The 15,016-nt window shown below is 43.4% G+C and overlaps 1 protein-coding gene across 3 annotated transcripts in view; it reads left to right on the forward strand.

Annotated features, from left to right (window-relative positions):
• The window catches only part of SYT9 (synaptotagmin 9), a 100,763-nt gene that overhangs the window by 24,163 nt on the left and 61,584 nt on the right, over nt 1–15,016 (forward strand). The gene's annotated exons all lie outside the window — the stretch shown is intronic.

Below are 15,016 nucleotides of genomic sequence, written 5' to 3' on the forward strand. Positions count from 1 at the left end.
ACTGATGCCAAAATAAAACCGATGTGAAAATCCACAGATCATAAAACCATCTCTATTCAATCTCATCCTGCCTCTGCTTGCCTACTGTTTGCTCCCTGAACACCGATTTAATGTAATCATCCACCTCGACTATCATCTTTTTAACCTCTAAACCCCCTGAGGGGAGGCTCAGTTTTCCATTTTCCCCTGGCCCTGCCTGTGAAAGAAATCTTTCTGTCTGTCGTTGCTTTTCAGGCCCAGGCACTCTTTTCTGATTCTAGGTCGCTCTGACATTAATTTAAGGTCATTTGACTTAGAATGGACAGATGGAGATGGATCGCTTTTGAAGTTCTGCTTCCTTCAGACACTGTTTGTGACTTTTCCTGTCTTCTAATCGATGAGAAGAAGCAGGCATACAGGTCATCTTAATTCAGTACCTCATCAGGAAGTAAATTGAAGCTGAGTAAAATATGAAATTAATGGTTCAAATGAACCAAAAGAATCATTACTGAATTTCAACTCCAGGATGCTGACCTTTTTTTTTTTTTTTGTTACAGTTACTATAAAAATGCCCGATTCAGCACTTTGCAAATAATAATAATAATAATAATGGCATTTATTAAGCGCTATGTGCAAAACACTGTTAGAAGGCACTTGAGAGGTACTGATGAAAATTCATTATTATTTGTGAATAGTTTCTAAGTCAGAGCTCTGTACTAAGAGCTAGGGAGATCTACTGACATCAAAATTTAAATCCAGTGCCAGTCTCGGGGAGCTCATGATTTCAGAATAGAGAAATGGGCATTGACAGTGGATGTCCAAGAAAGTACAGTTCTTTGCACACAGTAAGTGCTCAGTAAACAGGATTAATAATAAAAAGAAGAACATGATGAAGGAAAAGTAATAAACCAACAACAGTGGCAGCTTAAACAATAATAATATGGAAGCAGTGTGGTCTAATGGAAAGAGCACGGGACTAGGAGTCAGAGGACCTGAGTTCTAATCCCAGATCTCCATATTTCTGTTGACTAACCTTGGGCAGGTCACTTAACTTATCCCTCATCTGTAAAATGGGGATGCAATACCTGTTATCCCTCCTACTTAGACCGTGAGCCCCTGGTGGGACCTAATTTTCTTGTTATCCACACCAGTGCTTAGCCCATTGCTTGGCACATAGGAAGTGCTTAATAAATTCCACAATTATTACCAAACAGCTCCAACAGCACCCTCTAGACTGTAAGCTCATCATGGACAGGAAACATATCTTCTCACTCTGTTTTTTGTACTCTCCCAAGTGTTAAGTTCAGTATTCTGTACACGGTAAGCACTCAATAAATACGATTGATTGACCTTGGTAGCAGTAAGAGCAATAGTGCATTATTGTAAGTGGGAGATTGAGTCTCCTGGCCTGGGTCACCCCTATTCCAGCAGACACACACTTCCCAACATTTCATCAGATGTTGCAGGTCTGCTTCCTGCCTCTTGCTCTCCTTGACCCAGGGGAAATCACTACTGGTGGGAAAGAGAGGGTTTCATTCATTCATTCAATCATATTTATTGAGTGCTTACTGTGTGCAGAGCACTGTACTAAGCACTTGGGAAGTACAAGTCGGCAACATGTAGAGGCGGTCCCTACCCAACAATGGGCTCATAGTCTAGAAGGGGGAGACAGACAACAAAACAAGTATATAGGCATCAATAGCATCAGAATAGATAAGTAGAATTGTAGATATACACATATCATTAATAAAATAGAGTAATATGTACAAATATACACAAGTGCTGTGGGGAGGAGAAGGGAGTAGGGCAGAGGGAGGGAGTGGGGGCTATGGAAGGAGGGGAGGAGCAGAGGAAAAGGTGGGGCTCAGTCTGGGAAGGCCTCCTGGAGGAGGTGAGCTCTCTGTTCTGGCTTTGAAGGGAGGAAGAGAGCTAGCTTGGCAGATGTGTGGAGGGAGGACATTCCAGACTAGAGGGAGGACGTGGGCCGGGGGTCGAAGGCGAGACAGGCGAGAACGAGGCCCAGTGAGAAGGTTAGTGGCCGAGGAGCAGAGTGTGCGGGCTGGGCTGGAGAAGGAGATGAGAGGTGAGGTGGGAGGGGGGAAGGTGATGGACAACTTGAGTTGCCCCTCTAGGCTGTAAGCTCATTGTGGATCACGGAGAAGCGTGTCTACTAACTCTTGTATTGTACTCTCTCAAGTGCTTAGTGAAGTGCCTTGCACACAGTAAGTGCTCAATAAGTATCACTGATTGATCTTCGTTTTTCTCTCCCTCCAAACTGCTACCATGATAATCCAAGCACTTAGCCTAACCCACCTTGATTACTGTATCAGCCTCCTTGTTAACCTCCCTGCCTCCTGTCTCTCCCCATGCCAGTCCATACTTCACTTTGCTTCCCAGATCGTTTTTCTACAAAAAAGCTCAGACCATATCTCCCCTCTTCTGGAGAACCTCTGCATCAAACAGAAGCTCCTCACCATTGGCTTTAAAGCACTCAATCACCTTGCCCCATTCCTACCTCACCTCACTGCTCTCCTACTACAGCCCAGCCAGCACACTTTCCTCCTCTAATGCTTAACTTCTCACTGTACCACCGTCTCATCTATCTCACCAATGACCTCTCATCCACATCCTACCTCTGGCCTGGAACCCCCTCCCTCTTCATAAGCTACAGACAACTACTCTCCCTGCTTTCAAAGCCTTATTGGAGGCATTTTTCCTCCAAGAGACTTTCCTGATTTGAACCCTCCTTTCCTCTTCTCTCACACTTTTCTGCATCACCCTGACTTCTCACCTCATTCAACACCGCCCCTCCCCCCAGCCTCACAGCACTTATGCACATATCTGTAAATTATTTTTATTAACCCCTGTCTCCCTCTCTAGACTATTAAGTTCAATATGGGCAGGAAATGTGTCCATTTATCATGTAATGTACTCTCCCAAGTGCTTAGTACAGTGCTCTACACACAATAACTGCTCAGTAAATATGATTGAATGAGTGAAATGCTGGCTGAATGGTTGGCTGATAAGGATTGGGATACAATTTGGGATTGGAAGTGGGCTCAGAGAGCCCTTGAGAAGCTAGGGAATGCTACACTAGATGTGCATCTAGCTTTATTTCTATTTATTCTGATGATTTGACACCTGTCCACATGTTTTGTTTTGTTGTCTGTCTCCCCCTTCTAGATTGTGAGCCTGTTGTTGGGTAGGGACCGTCTCTATATGTTGCCAACTTGTACTTCCCAAGCGCTTAGTACAGTGCTCTGCACTCAGTAAACACTCAATAAATACGATTGAATGAATAAATGAATGAATACACTGACACCCTAAAATTGTCCTATAAGGACTTGCTGCTCAGAAGGCACAAGTTCACAGCTTGGGCCCTTTGACTTCCATGTCCCATTTCCATTTGTGCCTGGTGCAATTTATCTCTCAGATAGTTTCCCATGTTGTACCTCTGTCCAGGAAAACATATGGCTAATTGCAGTAGGCTATTTTTCAGTTGGAAAAGAAGCACTCCCCAAAAAGCCATTGCAAGGTTGCATTGCCTAGTTGAGCCTTAACTAAATGACGAGTGATGAGCATCTGTTGAAAAGTCAGAGGAAAACGTTTAATAATCACCTTCCGTCTGCCATACAGACTTCTGAATACCGTACTGATTTGAGACTGAAACTGGATCCCACTTAATAATCTGTGCTCCCTGTCTCTGGTCTTGGTTAGAGAAGCTTATTTGCAAGAAACAATAATTGGGTTTTGAACACACATAATGTGTTCATTCTCCCCCTCTTCAGTGGACCCTTCAGTTGCAACTGCTGACTTCCCAGACTGGAGCTATCAGATACACTCTGATAGATAAAGAGAGAAAATGCAAGCCTCAAAATGTAGAGATTTAGCAGGAGTGTGGCCTAGTGGAAAGAACAGACTTGAGAGTCAGAGGACTTGGGTTCTGATCCTGGCTCTGCCACGTGTCCGCTGTGTGACCCTGGATGTCACGTAATTTCTCTGTACCTCAGTTCCATCATCATCATGGACTCTATATGTTGCTGACTTGTACTTCCCAAGCGCTTAGTGCAGTGCTCTGCATGCAGTAAGCATTCAATAAATGTGATTGAATGAAGCAGTATGGCTCAGTGGAAAGAGCACGGGCTTTGGCGTCAGAAGTCATGGGTTCAAATCCCAGCTCCGCCAACTGTCGGCTGTGTGACTTTGGGCAAGTCATTTAACTTCTCTGTGCCAGTTACCTCATCTGTAAAATGGGGATTAAAATTGTGAGCCCCCCATGGGACAACCTGATCACCTAGTAACCTCCCCAGCGCTTAGAACAGTGCTTTGTACATAGTAAGCGCTTAACAAATACCATCATTATTATTATTATGAATTGGGTATTTGTGTTTACTACATGTTTGAGAGAGCACAGTACAACAGAGTTGATAGACACATTCTATTTATTCTATTCTGATGGTATTTACACCTGTCTACTTGTTTTGTTTTGTTGTCTGTCTTCCCCTTCTAGACTGTGAGCCCATTGTTGGGTAGGGACCATCTCTATATGTTGCCGACTTGCAGTTCCCAAGAGCTCAGTACAGTGCTCTGCACACAGTAAGCACTCAATAAATAGGATTAAATGAATGAATTAGGACAGTGCTTTTATTTTGCAAACAGTAAGCACTCAATAAATATGATTGAATGAACATTCCCTGCCCACAGTGAGTCATCTGATAGTCATCTGATAAATGGAGGTTAAGACTGTACTCCCCACATGGGACATGGACTGTGTCCAACCTGATTAGCTTGTATCTACCCCAGAACTTAGTGCAGTGCCTGGTACATAGTAAAAACTTTACAAATACTGTTAAATTATAAAAAAAAAAGGCAGTATGGGAGTTTGAGGTTGTTGAGTGACAACAAGTGTCACTGTCCAGCAGGGAGAATGATTTTTAAAGCTTGGTGGGGATAGGAAATCTCCCGTTTTCCTTCAGCTCCACCCAGTCTGAATGGCAGAGAAGCAGTGTAGTCTAGAAGATAGAGCACAAGCCTGAGAGTCAGAAGGACCTGGGTTCTAACCCTGGATCTGCCACTTGTCTGCCGTTTAACCTTGGGCATGTCACTTAACTTCTTTCTGCCTCAGTTACCTCATCTGTAAAGTGGTGATTAAGGTCAAGAGTGCTTACTCTGTGCCAGGCACTGTGCTAAACGGTGGGGTGGAGTCAAGCTAATTGGGTTGGACACAGTTCTTGTCCCACATGGGGCTCATAGTCTCAATCCCCATTTTACAGATGAGGTAACTGAGGTACAGAGAAGTGAAGTGACTTGCCCAAGGTAACACAGCAGACAGTTGGTGGAGCTGGGATTAGAACCACAACCTTCTGATTCCCAAGCAATTGCTCTATCCACTACATAGACCTCCTACAGGAGGCCTTCCCAAACTGAGCCCCCTTTTTCCTCTCCTCCTCCCCATCCTCCCCCACAACCCTACCTCCTTCCCCTCCCCACAGCACTTGTATATATTTGTACAGATTTATTACTCTATTTATTTTACTTGTACATATTTACTATTCTATTTATTTTGTTAATGCTTTTGACACCTGTCTACATGTTTTGTTTTGTTGTCTGTCTCCCCCTTCTAGACTATGAGCCCATTGTTGGGTAGGGACCATCTCTATTTGTTGCCGACTCGTACTTCTCAAGCGGTTAGTACAGTGCTCTGCACACAGTAAGCACTCAATAAATACGATTGAATGAATGAGTAAAGAGAGGCATAGGTAGGTAAACTTCACTACGTGTTTTTCCTAGAACCTTCTTATGGAATTGGGTGCCACTCATATTTGGATATGATGCACTGCCATACCTTGAAGAAACGGTTTGGTATATGTACATAGCTTTGTATGCAGTATTATAGCTAAAGTTTTTCTTTATCATTATTATTATTATTAAAGGTATTTGTTAAGCCCTGTTCTAAATACCAGGGTAGATACAAGTTAATTGGGTCAGCTACAACCCCTGCTCTATGTAGAGCTCACAATCTAAGAGGGAGGACAGGTATTGAATCCCCATTTTATGGATGAGGAAACCGAGGCACAGAAAAGTGAAGTGACTTGCCCAAGGTCACACAGCAGGGAATTGGAAGAGCTGCAATTAGAACTCAGGTCCTCTTACTCCCAGGTGCATGCTCTTCCTACTAGGCCATGCTGCTAGTGAGAGCTCTGCTAGATCTCCCCAGGATTACCCCCAAATCACCTGGAGTATTTATAAAGTGCCAATCGCCAAAATAGAGGGTAACAGGCTTTCATTTATAAATGACAGTTCATCTACTTTCCAAGAGTCCCCAAGAGGGGCAGACCTTCTCCCTTTAGCAGGCCCAGAGAGGTTAAGTGAGCCATCCAGAGCCCACCCAGCACTTTATCCACCTAATAAGGCTTTCTCCTCCTGCTTCTGAAGCAGCAGCATAGACTGGTGAAAAAAGCCAAACCTGGGGGTCGGAAGGACCTGGGTTCTAATCCCGGCTCCACCAGTTGTCTGCTGTGGAGGATAAGGAAAGAAAGTTGAAGTTCATCAACTTTTCACTAGATTGTAAGCTCCTGGAAGGCAGGCAACATGTCTACCAACATTATTGTTCTCTTCCAAGTGCTTAGTACGGTGTTCTACACATGGTAAGCATTCAATAAATACCATGGATTGACTAATACCTTTAAGTCATAGATAAAGCAAACCATAGTGAAATTCAAATTTGTTCTTAAACGGTCTCACCATTTATCTTCTTCCAGTAACCCCTCTTTGTGAATTTCCTAGAACAATGATTTTATTTCTTAGTAATACAAGCCATATTATTATCATTTCTATTCTTTTGATGAAATGTCATCTTTTTGAAACAAAGTGCTAATATGCTCAGGAGAATGTAAATTAGCTCCTTGTGGGCAGAGCTCACATCCAACAAATCTGTCATGTTGTTCTTTCCCAAATGCTTAGTATAGTGCTCTGCACACAGTAAGCCCTCAATGAATACCACTGATTGATTGTAAAGTACAAGATTAGTCACATTTCACATCCCAGAACAATTGTCGTTTAAGGAAGAAAGATGGGAGCTTGGGAAAGAGAAGATATCTCCTTTTAAAAGAGCAGGTCCGGGGAGTCATTTAAGCATGCATATTACACAAGGCATGGACTCGGACAGAAAGAAATTGAACAGTGATCGGAGCTCTGCTATCAGCTGATATCAGATTATGGGTTAGATGCTCAGTGAACTGGCGATCAGTCGGCATTAACTGAGAGAAGGCTCTTTCTTCTTTTCATTTTTCTTAAATGCACTCTCCATGAAGAAACCAAGCGGACCATTGATAAGTGACATTTCTTTCACTCATCTATTCTATTCAGTAAAACCACAAGTATTCTCTTAGAGGGGCAGATGATCTAGGCTGTCCAGAATTCTGGCACTGAACAATAATAATAATAATTGTGGTATTTAAGTACTTACTGTGTGCCAGGCACTGTACTAAGCGCTATGGTGGATACAAACAATCAGGTTGGACACAGTTCCTGTCCCATGCGGGCTCACATTCTCAATCCCATTTTACAGATGAGAGAATTGAGGCAAAGAGAATAATAATGGTATTTGTTAAGCGCTTACTATGTGCCAAGCACCGTTCTAAGTGCTGGGGTAGATAAAAAGTAATCAGGTTGTCCCATGTGAGGCTCACCGTCTTAATCCCCATTTTACAGATGAGGTAACTGAGGCACAGAGAAGTTAAGCGACTTGCCCAAAGTTACAGAGAAGACAAGTGGCAGAGTCGGGATTAGAACCCACAACCTCTGACTCTCAAGTCTGGGCTCTGACTTGCCAAGGTCACACAGCAGACAAATGGCAGAGTCGGTATTAGAACCCACAACCTTCTGCCTCCTGGGCCTGTGCTGTATCCACTACGCCATGGTGATGGTAACTCAGGACGCTTCTCCCAAAGAATGGCAGTGGACCTGTGCTAGCCCCAAAGCAGCCTCTGCCCCGTCATATCTCCTAGAGTTGCCTGAGTTTTGAACTCCACAGAGCTGTATGCTTTAGGGTTATTTCCAAGTAGGGACTCCTTAGATGAAGGGTGTCTTCCCGTTGCTAGTCGTGTCTCTGCTACCCAGCTGCCTTCCAAAGCAAGCACTGACAGATCCGCTTCAACCAATCATTCATTTATTCATTCAATTATATTTGTTGTGCACTTCATGTGTGCAGAGTACTGTACTAAGCACTTGGGAGAGTATAACATAATAAACAGTCACATTAACTGCCCACTATGAGCTTATCCCTTGGGACCACCCATCAGCTGGTTTATATCATATCAACCCTCACCAAAAGTTCCTTATCTACCTGGAGAAAGAGATGGATGGGCAAGGAAACCCTCAGAGTTACCTCCTCTGTCAAACCAGTGTTTTTTCCAAGCATTTGAGAAGCTGTGTGGCCTAGTGGATAGAGCCCAGCCCTGGGAGTTAGAAGGACCTGGGTTTTCTACTTGTCTGCTGAGTGACCTTGGGCAAGTCACTTCACTTATCTATGTCTCTATTCCCTTATCTGCAAAATTGGGATTAAGACTGTGAGCCCTAAGTGGTACATGGACTCTATTCAACCGGATTAGTTTGTACCTATTCCCAGTGCTTAGTACAGTGCCTAGCTAATAGAGCTTAACAAATACCATTTTTTAAAAAAGGGAGCTGTCGGGGTTGGATTCAGCATCAGGGCTGTTAGTCACTAGAGCCAGCTGAAACTCAACTCCAGTTTAAGAAAAAATCCTGGAATGGGGGGTGCTGGGAAGACCTAATTCCCTTAGCCCTCCCTCGACCCCCTGCTGTCTCTTTGATCATCAGCAGACAGCCCCATCTCTTCCACTTCAACCCAAAGGCCTGGGCTACAAGTAGGACTCACTGGCCAAATGGTCACCCCAGAACAACTTGGTTTCCATTGCGGGGGGCACACACTGGGAGGGAATGGTGAGGCAGCATTCGGAGTGGGGTTAAACTGCTAGTCTTCTGCTGAGAGCTATCCTTCTTTCTGATGGAAGCTGTAAATAGTATTTTTGAAACCAAGTTGACTTCCTTTGAAAGCTCCATATTTTCCACTATGCTTCTTTTTTGAATTTCTACAATTAAGCGACCTTTACTGACCAAAAGGGAATTAAAAAAAAAAGAAAGAAATGACCATTGTTTTGAGTGATTTTTCAGCTTCAGGAAGTAAATGGACTTACTTCATTGGTTCGGGTTGTATCTCCTGCTCCTGAAATAAGGGTGGCATGGAGTGGATGTTTCTCAGAGGCAAACTGAACCATTGGGAGAAGGTTGGAATGCTTACTTCATTAGATTTTTCAGGAAAGTCTAGTGAATCGGGATATACCCTAGCAGACTGAGAAAATGCAGAGATGGATAATCTAATAAAGGGCAAGTCACTAAACTGAGTACCAGAGAGGTGGGGAGAGGCAAATAGGGAGGGACAGAAAGAGGAAAGATTAGAAAAGGAGAGAAGAATGTGGAGGTGCAAAGTACTGCTTTATTTTAGGAGGATCTGGGTTCTAATCCTGATTCCACCACTTTTCTGTTGTGACCTTGGGTAAGTCACTTCACTTTTCTATTCCTTAGTTATTTCATCTGTAAAATGAGGATTAAATTCTAATCCCTCCTATTTAGACTGTGAGCCCCATGTGGAACAGGGACTGTGTCCACCCTGGTTAACTTGTATCTACTTTAGTTTTTAGAACAGTGCTTAGAACATAGGAAGCACTTAATAAGTACCATAATAATAATAATCAGTATTATTACTATTATTATTTATTTTTAATGGTATTTGTGAAGTGCTTACTCTGTCCTAGGCAGTGTATTAAGTACTGGGCTAGATACAAGACACTCAGGTTGAACACACTGGGTTTATTTTTGTTTTTAATACTCCTATTGTTCATTCATTCATGTTTACTGAATGCTAACTATGTGCAGAGCACCATACTAAGAGCTTGGGAGAGTACGATATAACAATACACACACACATTCTCTGCTCAGCCTTCTGCACATAGTAAGCATTCAATGAAGTCCCCTTGATGATGATGGATTTGATTCTGCTACTCCCTGGAGGACATTTGCAGCAGGTGTTTTTATTTTTATTATGATTATTGTCATTATTCTTATTATAATTCCCTGCCTGTCCATTTTCATAAGATTACATCAGAGGCAACTTTGGATATCTCGGTGATGATCTGAGTGACTTAGCTGAAAGGGACAGGACTGAACCTCCCATACTAACCTTGCAACTCCCTCTAGATCGTAAGCTCACTGTGGGCAGGGAACATGTCTCCCAAATCTATTTTATTGTACTCTCCCAAGTGCTTAGTACAGTGCTTTGCACACAGTAAGTGCTCAATAAATACCATTGGTTGACTGACTGACTGCAACAATCCTTGACTCTAAAAACGATTACTGTCCCATCTCTTGGCATTACTTTCATACACCCTTTTAAAACATCAATTACTGGTAGTGGATTTGGTTTTTCTTCCTTTTCTAACTTGGGTCACTAACTCTTTACTCTAGGCAAAGCCAAAAGGTTTTTACTGCAGACATTTTGGGAAGAAATTCCCCTTTCTTAAATGGTCCCTGCTTGTATAGTTAATAGGTTCAGTTGCCTCTTCCATAGTCAGAATGCCATACCTATAAAATCATCATCACATGAAGATTCCCCCGGACACTTGGTAAAGATAATAGAAGTAAAATATGCAGTCCCTGCCCTCAAGAAGCTTGCAATCGAAAGGGGGAGACAAGCAGATACCAATAGCCAAATCAGCCAATCAGTGGTATTTGTTGAACGCTTACTGTGTACAGAGCACCATACTAAGTGCTTGGGAGACTACAATACAACAGAGTTGACAGACATATTCCCTGCCCACAGTGAGTTTGCAGTCTAGAGGATTAAATATACTATAAATATGCTAGTCTAGAGGATTAAATATGCAGGGAAATCATATCTATTAAGACAGATAGCTCCAGTGAAGTTATGTTAAAAAAGAGAAACAGAGTAAAATAGAGAAGCCCCATGTTTGAGCCCCAGCTCTCTCATGGACCTACATGGTGACCTTGGGCAAGCCACTTCACTTCTTTGGGACTCAAGTTTTCTCTTCTTTAAAATGGAATAAGATAGATTGTAAGCCCTGGTTTAGGACAAAGACTGTGTCCAGTCTCATGACCTTATATCTCCTCCAGTGCTTTGCTTATGGTCTGGTCTTATGTTGTCGAGCCGTCTCTGTCCATGGCATCGCTATGGGTCACATCTCTCCCAGAACACCCCACCTCCATCTGCAATCATTCTGGTAGCGAATCCATAGAGTTTTCTTGGTAAAAATACAGAAGTGGTTTACCATTGCCTCATTCCGCACAGTAAACTTGAGTCTCTGCCCTTGACTCTCTTCCATGACACTGCTGCCCAGCACCGGGAAATTTTGACTTGTAGCAGATTGCTTTCCACTTGCTAGCCTCTGTTCAAGCTCGGAGTGGAATGGGCATGCCTCTGCTTGGCTCTCCCTCCCATAGTCGGGACTGGTAGACTACTGGAAACTCTTCAGGTGCAACCCTGAGAGGGAGTTTTGCTTATAGTAAGCACTTAATAGATGCCATAATTATGGCTTTAGGTGATTCTGTGAGTTGTTGACTCAATACCCAGAGACTTTCAGCGCTGTACACCATTGCTACCAACTAAAAATGAGCTGATAAACAAAACCGATCTCCTATTATGAAGGAAAGGTGAAGATAAATTCTGCCACCCTGCCTTGGAAGCATATGTTGGTCCCTGACACTCTCCCACCAAAGACAAATTTCCCCTAGCCCCGAGGACTGGAAGTTGCCATAGCATTAGTAATAGTCCTTGGCACGTCATATATGCAAAAAGATTCATGCTCTGGTGAGACCCATTATCCTTGTTGTTTTTCCTCAGTCACTTAAAAACCAATCAATACCAGACATCAGAATTCTACAGCAGGCCGAGCCGAAGGGTAAACCCAAGAAGAGAGGCTCTGTCTGTTCTGACTCACTACTTTAATCATGGGACTGAGGTGTGTAAACACATGAGGATCAAATTATACTACCTGATTGATCCTTGGTACTTAAATTTTATGTTAACATTAATAAAATCCAATGGTGTATTGCTAACTTGAAAATGAATAGCAGCCATCCATCTCCAGAGTCAGTACATGCCAGGTACTCACTGATGTGGATTGGTGTGGTTTCTCAAATCTTGTGGCATATAAGCTTTGGGCCCAGGGCTGGCCTCTGGGAAATCGCTGAAGGAAACAGTAAAAGACAGATAGCATCAGTGAAGTGGTGATAAAAAAAGAGAAGTAAGGTAAAATAAAAATAGAGAAAGAATACGTATGAAAAACTAAAATACTTGGATTTATTCAGATCGGCATGGCCCGTGACATGGGAGCTGGAAAAATTTAGTGAATGGATGGATTGATTTCAGAGCTTCGCTGCGATCTCTGAGGTGAAAAGGAGTCACTCAATCAGTCCTTGATATTTATTGAGCACTTCTGGTGTGCAGAGCACTGTGTTAAGTGCTTGAGAAAGTACAACATAACAATAGAACAAACACATTCCCTGACTACAGTGAGTTTATGTCTAGAGGGAGGGCCAAAGACCACCCCAAGGATTGGCTAAGGCTTGTCGTTGGCTCCAAGCATGGTCTTTTGGACTGACAGGCCAGTTGAATTAACATCTACCCCTGGGAAAGCCATTATCATCATCATCAGCGGGATTTATTGAGCACTTACTGTGGGCAGAGCACTGTACTAAGGTTGGGAGAGTGCAGTGCAACAGAATTAGTAGATATGATCCCTGCTTACAGTGAGCTTATAGTCTAGAGGGGGAGAGAGACAATACAGATAATTTCTAATATCTAATTAAGAGATATGTTACTGAGATATGTTACTATACATGTATGTAATTTATAGATTGTGTTGTGAGGCTGAGGATGGGGTCAAAGCAAGTGCCCAGAGGTCACAGATCCAAATGCATAGAAGATGCCGAAGGGAGAGTGTGGCAGAGAAAAGAGAACATGATCAGCGAAGGCCTCTTGGAGGAGATGTGACCTTAATGAGGTCCAATAATAATAATAATAGAATTTATTAAGCGCTTACTATGTGCAAAGCACTGTTCTAAGCTCTGGGGAGGTTACAAGGTGATCAGGTTGTCCCACAGGGGGCTCACAGTCTTAATCCCCATTTTACAGATGAGGTAACTGAGGCACAGAGAAGTGAAGTGACTTGCCCAAAGTCACACAGCTGACAATTGGCAGAGCTGGGATTTGAACCCATGACCTCTGACTCCAAAACCCGGGCTCTTTCCACTGAGCCATGCTGCTTCTCAGTTATGATGGTTAACGCAAGACCCAGTTGGACGGAATGTGGGCTTGGGAATCAGAAGGACTTGGGTTTTAGTCCTGGCTCTGCCTCTTGTCTGCTGTGTGACTTTAGACACAAGTCACTTCACTTCTCTGTGCCTCAGTTACCTCATCTGTAAAATGGGGATTATGATCGTAAGCTCCATGTGGGACAAGGACTGTGTCCAACCTGATTACCTTAGAACGGTGCCTGTCACATAGTAAGTGCTTAACAAATATCCTAAAAAGGAGAATAAAATTTTGGAAAGCAAAGCAATAAGGCATCATACTGAGCAAGTCTTGCCAGACTAATTCAGTTTCCTGCAGGGATAGTGACAGACTATGTGGGCAATGGGGAAGCATTAAGCAGTGTGGCTTAGTGGATAGAGCACGGGCCTAGGAGTCAGAAGGACACAGGTTCTAAACCTAGCTCCACACATCTGCTGTGTGAGCTTGGGCAAGTCATTTAACTTCTTGGGGACCCAGTTACCTCATCTGTAGAATGGGGATTGAATGTGAGCCCCATGTGGGACAGGGACTGTGTCCATCCTGATTAGTTTGTATCTACCCTAGTGCTTAGAATGGTTCTTGGCACAAAGTAAGCACTTAACAAGTACCATAATTATTATTAGAAGGAATCTGTCTAGGCTCAATCGGGCTTTTGATTCCATTCTCTGTGACCTTTCCATTGACAGTCAATCAATCAGTGATGATGATGATATTGGTTAAGCACTTACTATGTGTCAAGCACTGCCCTAAGCTCTAGGGTAGGTACAAGCTAATTGGGTTGGACACAGCCCCTGTCCCACATGGGGCTCACAGTCTCAAGCCCCATTTTTTCAGATGAGGTAACTGAGGCCCAGAGCAGTGAAGTGATTTGCCCAAAGTCACACAGCAGACAAGTAGAGGAGCCGGGATTAGAGGAAGTGGTGTGGTGAAGCAGCAGAGTGCAGGTCTAAAAGCTGGAGGATCTGGGTTTGGGTCTTAGCTGTGCCTTCATGGGAGAGTTACTTAACTTCCCTGTACCTCAGTTTCTGTATCTGTAAAATGCGGATAATACCTCATCTGGAAAATTGGGATTAAGTCTGTGAGCCCCATGTGGGACAAGTGTCCAACCTGATTATCTTGTATCTACCCCAGTACTCAGAATGGTGCTTGACACATAGGAAGAACTTAACAAATGCCATTATTATTAATATTATTATCATCAACCAATGCCTTCTGCATCCCAGACCTGTGCTGTATCCACTAGGGCATGCTGCTTCTACTGAGTGCTTACTGTGCGCAGAGAACTGTACTAAGCTCTTGGGGGATTACAACACAACCGAATTAGCAGACACGTTCCCTGCCCATAACCAGTTTACAGTCTAAAGGTAAGCTGGTAAAGCAACACGTTGACCACACGGCTGCCAGGTGGAGGGACATAAACCTCGTGGTGGGGAAGGAAGAAGGTGTTACTTCCCAGAGGCTGGTCCTGTGACCAGCTCCATCTCATGTCTTTATCAATGGCTTGGGAAGGAGCCAAAGGGGATCAACTAGTTAGATTCACAAACGTTGTGGCCTAGTGGAAATAGCCCAGGCCTGGGAATCAGGGAACTTGGGTTCTAATCCCAGCTCCGCCACTTATCTGCTGAGTGACCTTGGCCAAGTCACTTC

Source organism: Tachyglossus aculeatus, chromosome 22, assembly GCF_015852505.1.
Source record: "Tachyglossus aculeatus isolate mTacAcu1 chromosome 22, mTacAcu1.pri, whole genome shotgun sequence".
Taxonomy (NCBI): Eukaryota; Metazoa; Chordata; class Mammalia; order Monotremata; family Tachyglossidae; genus Tachyglossus; species Tachyglossus aculeatus.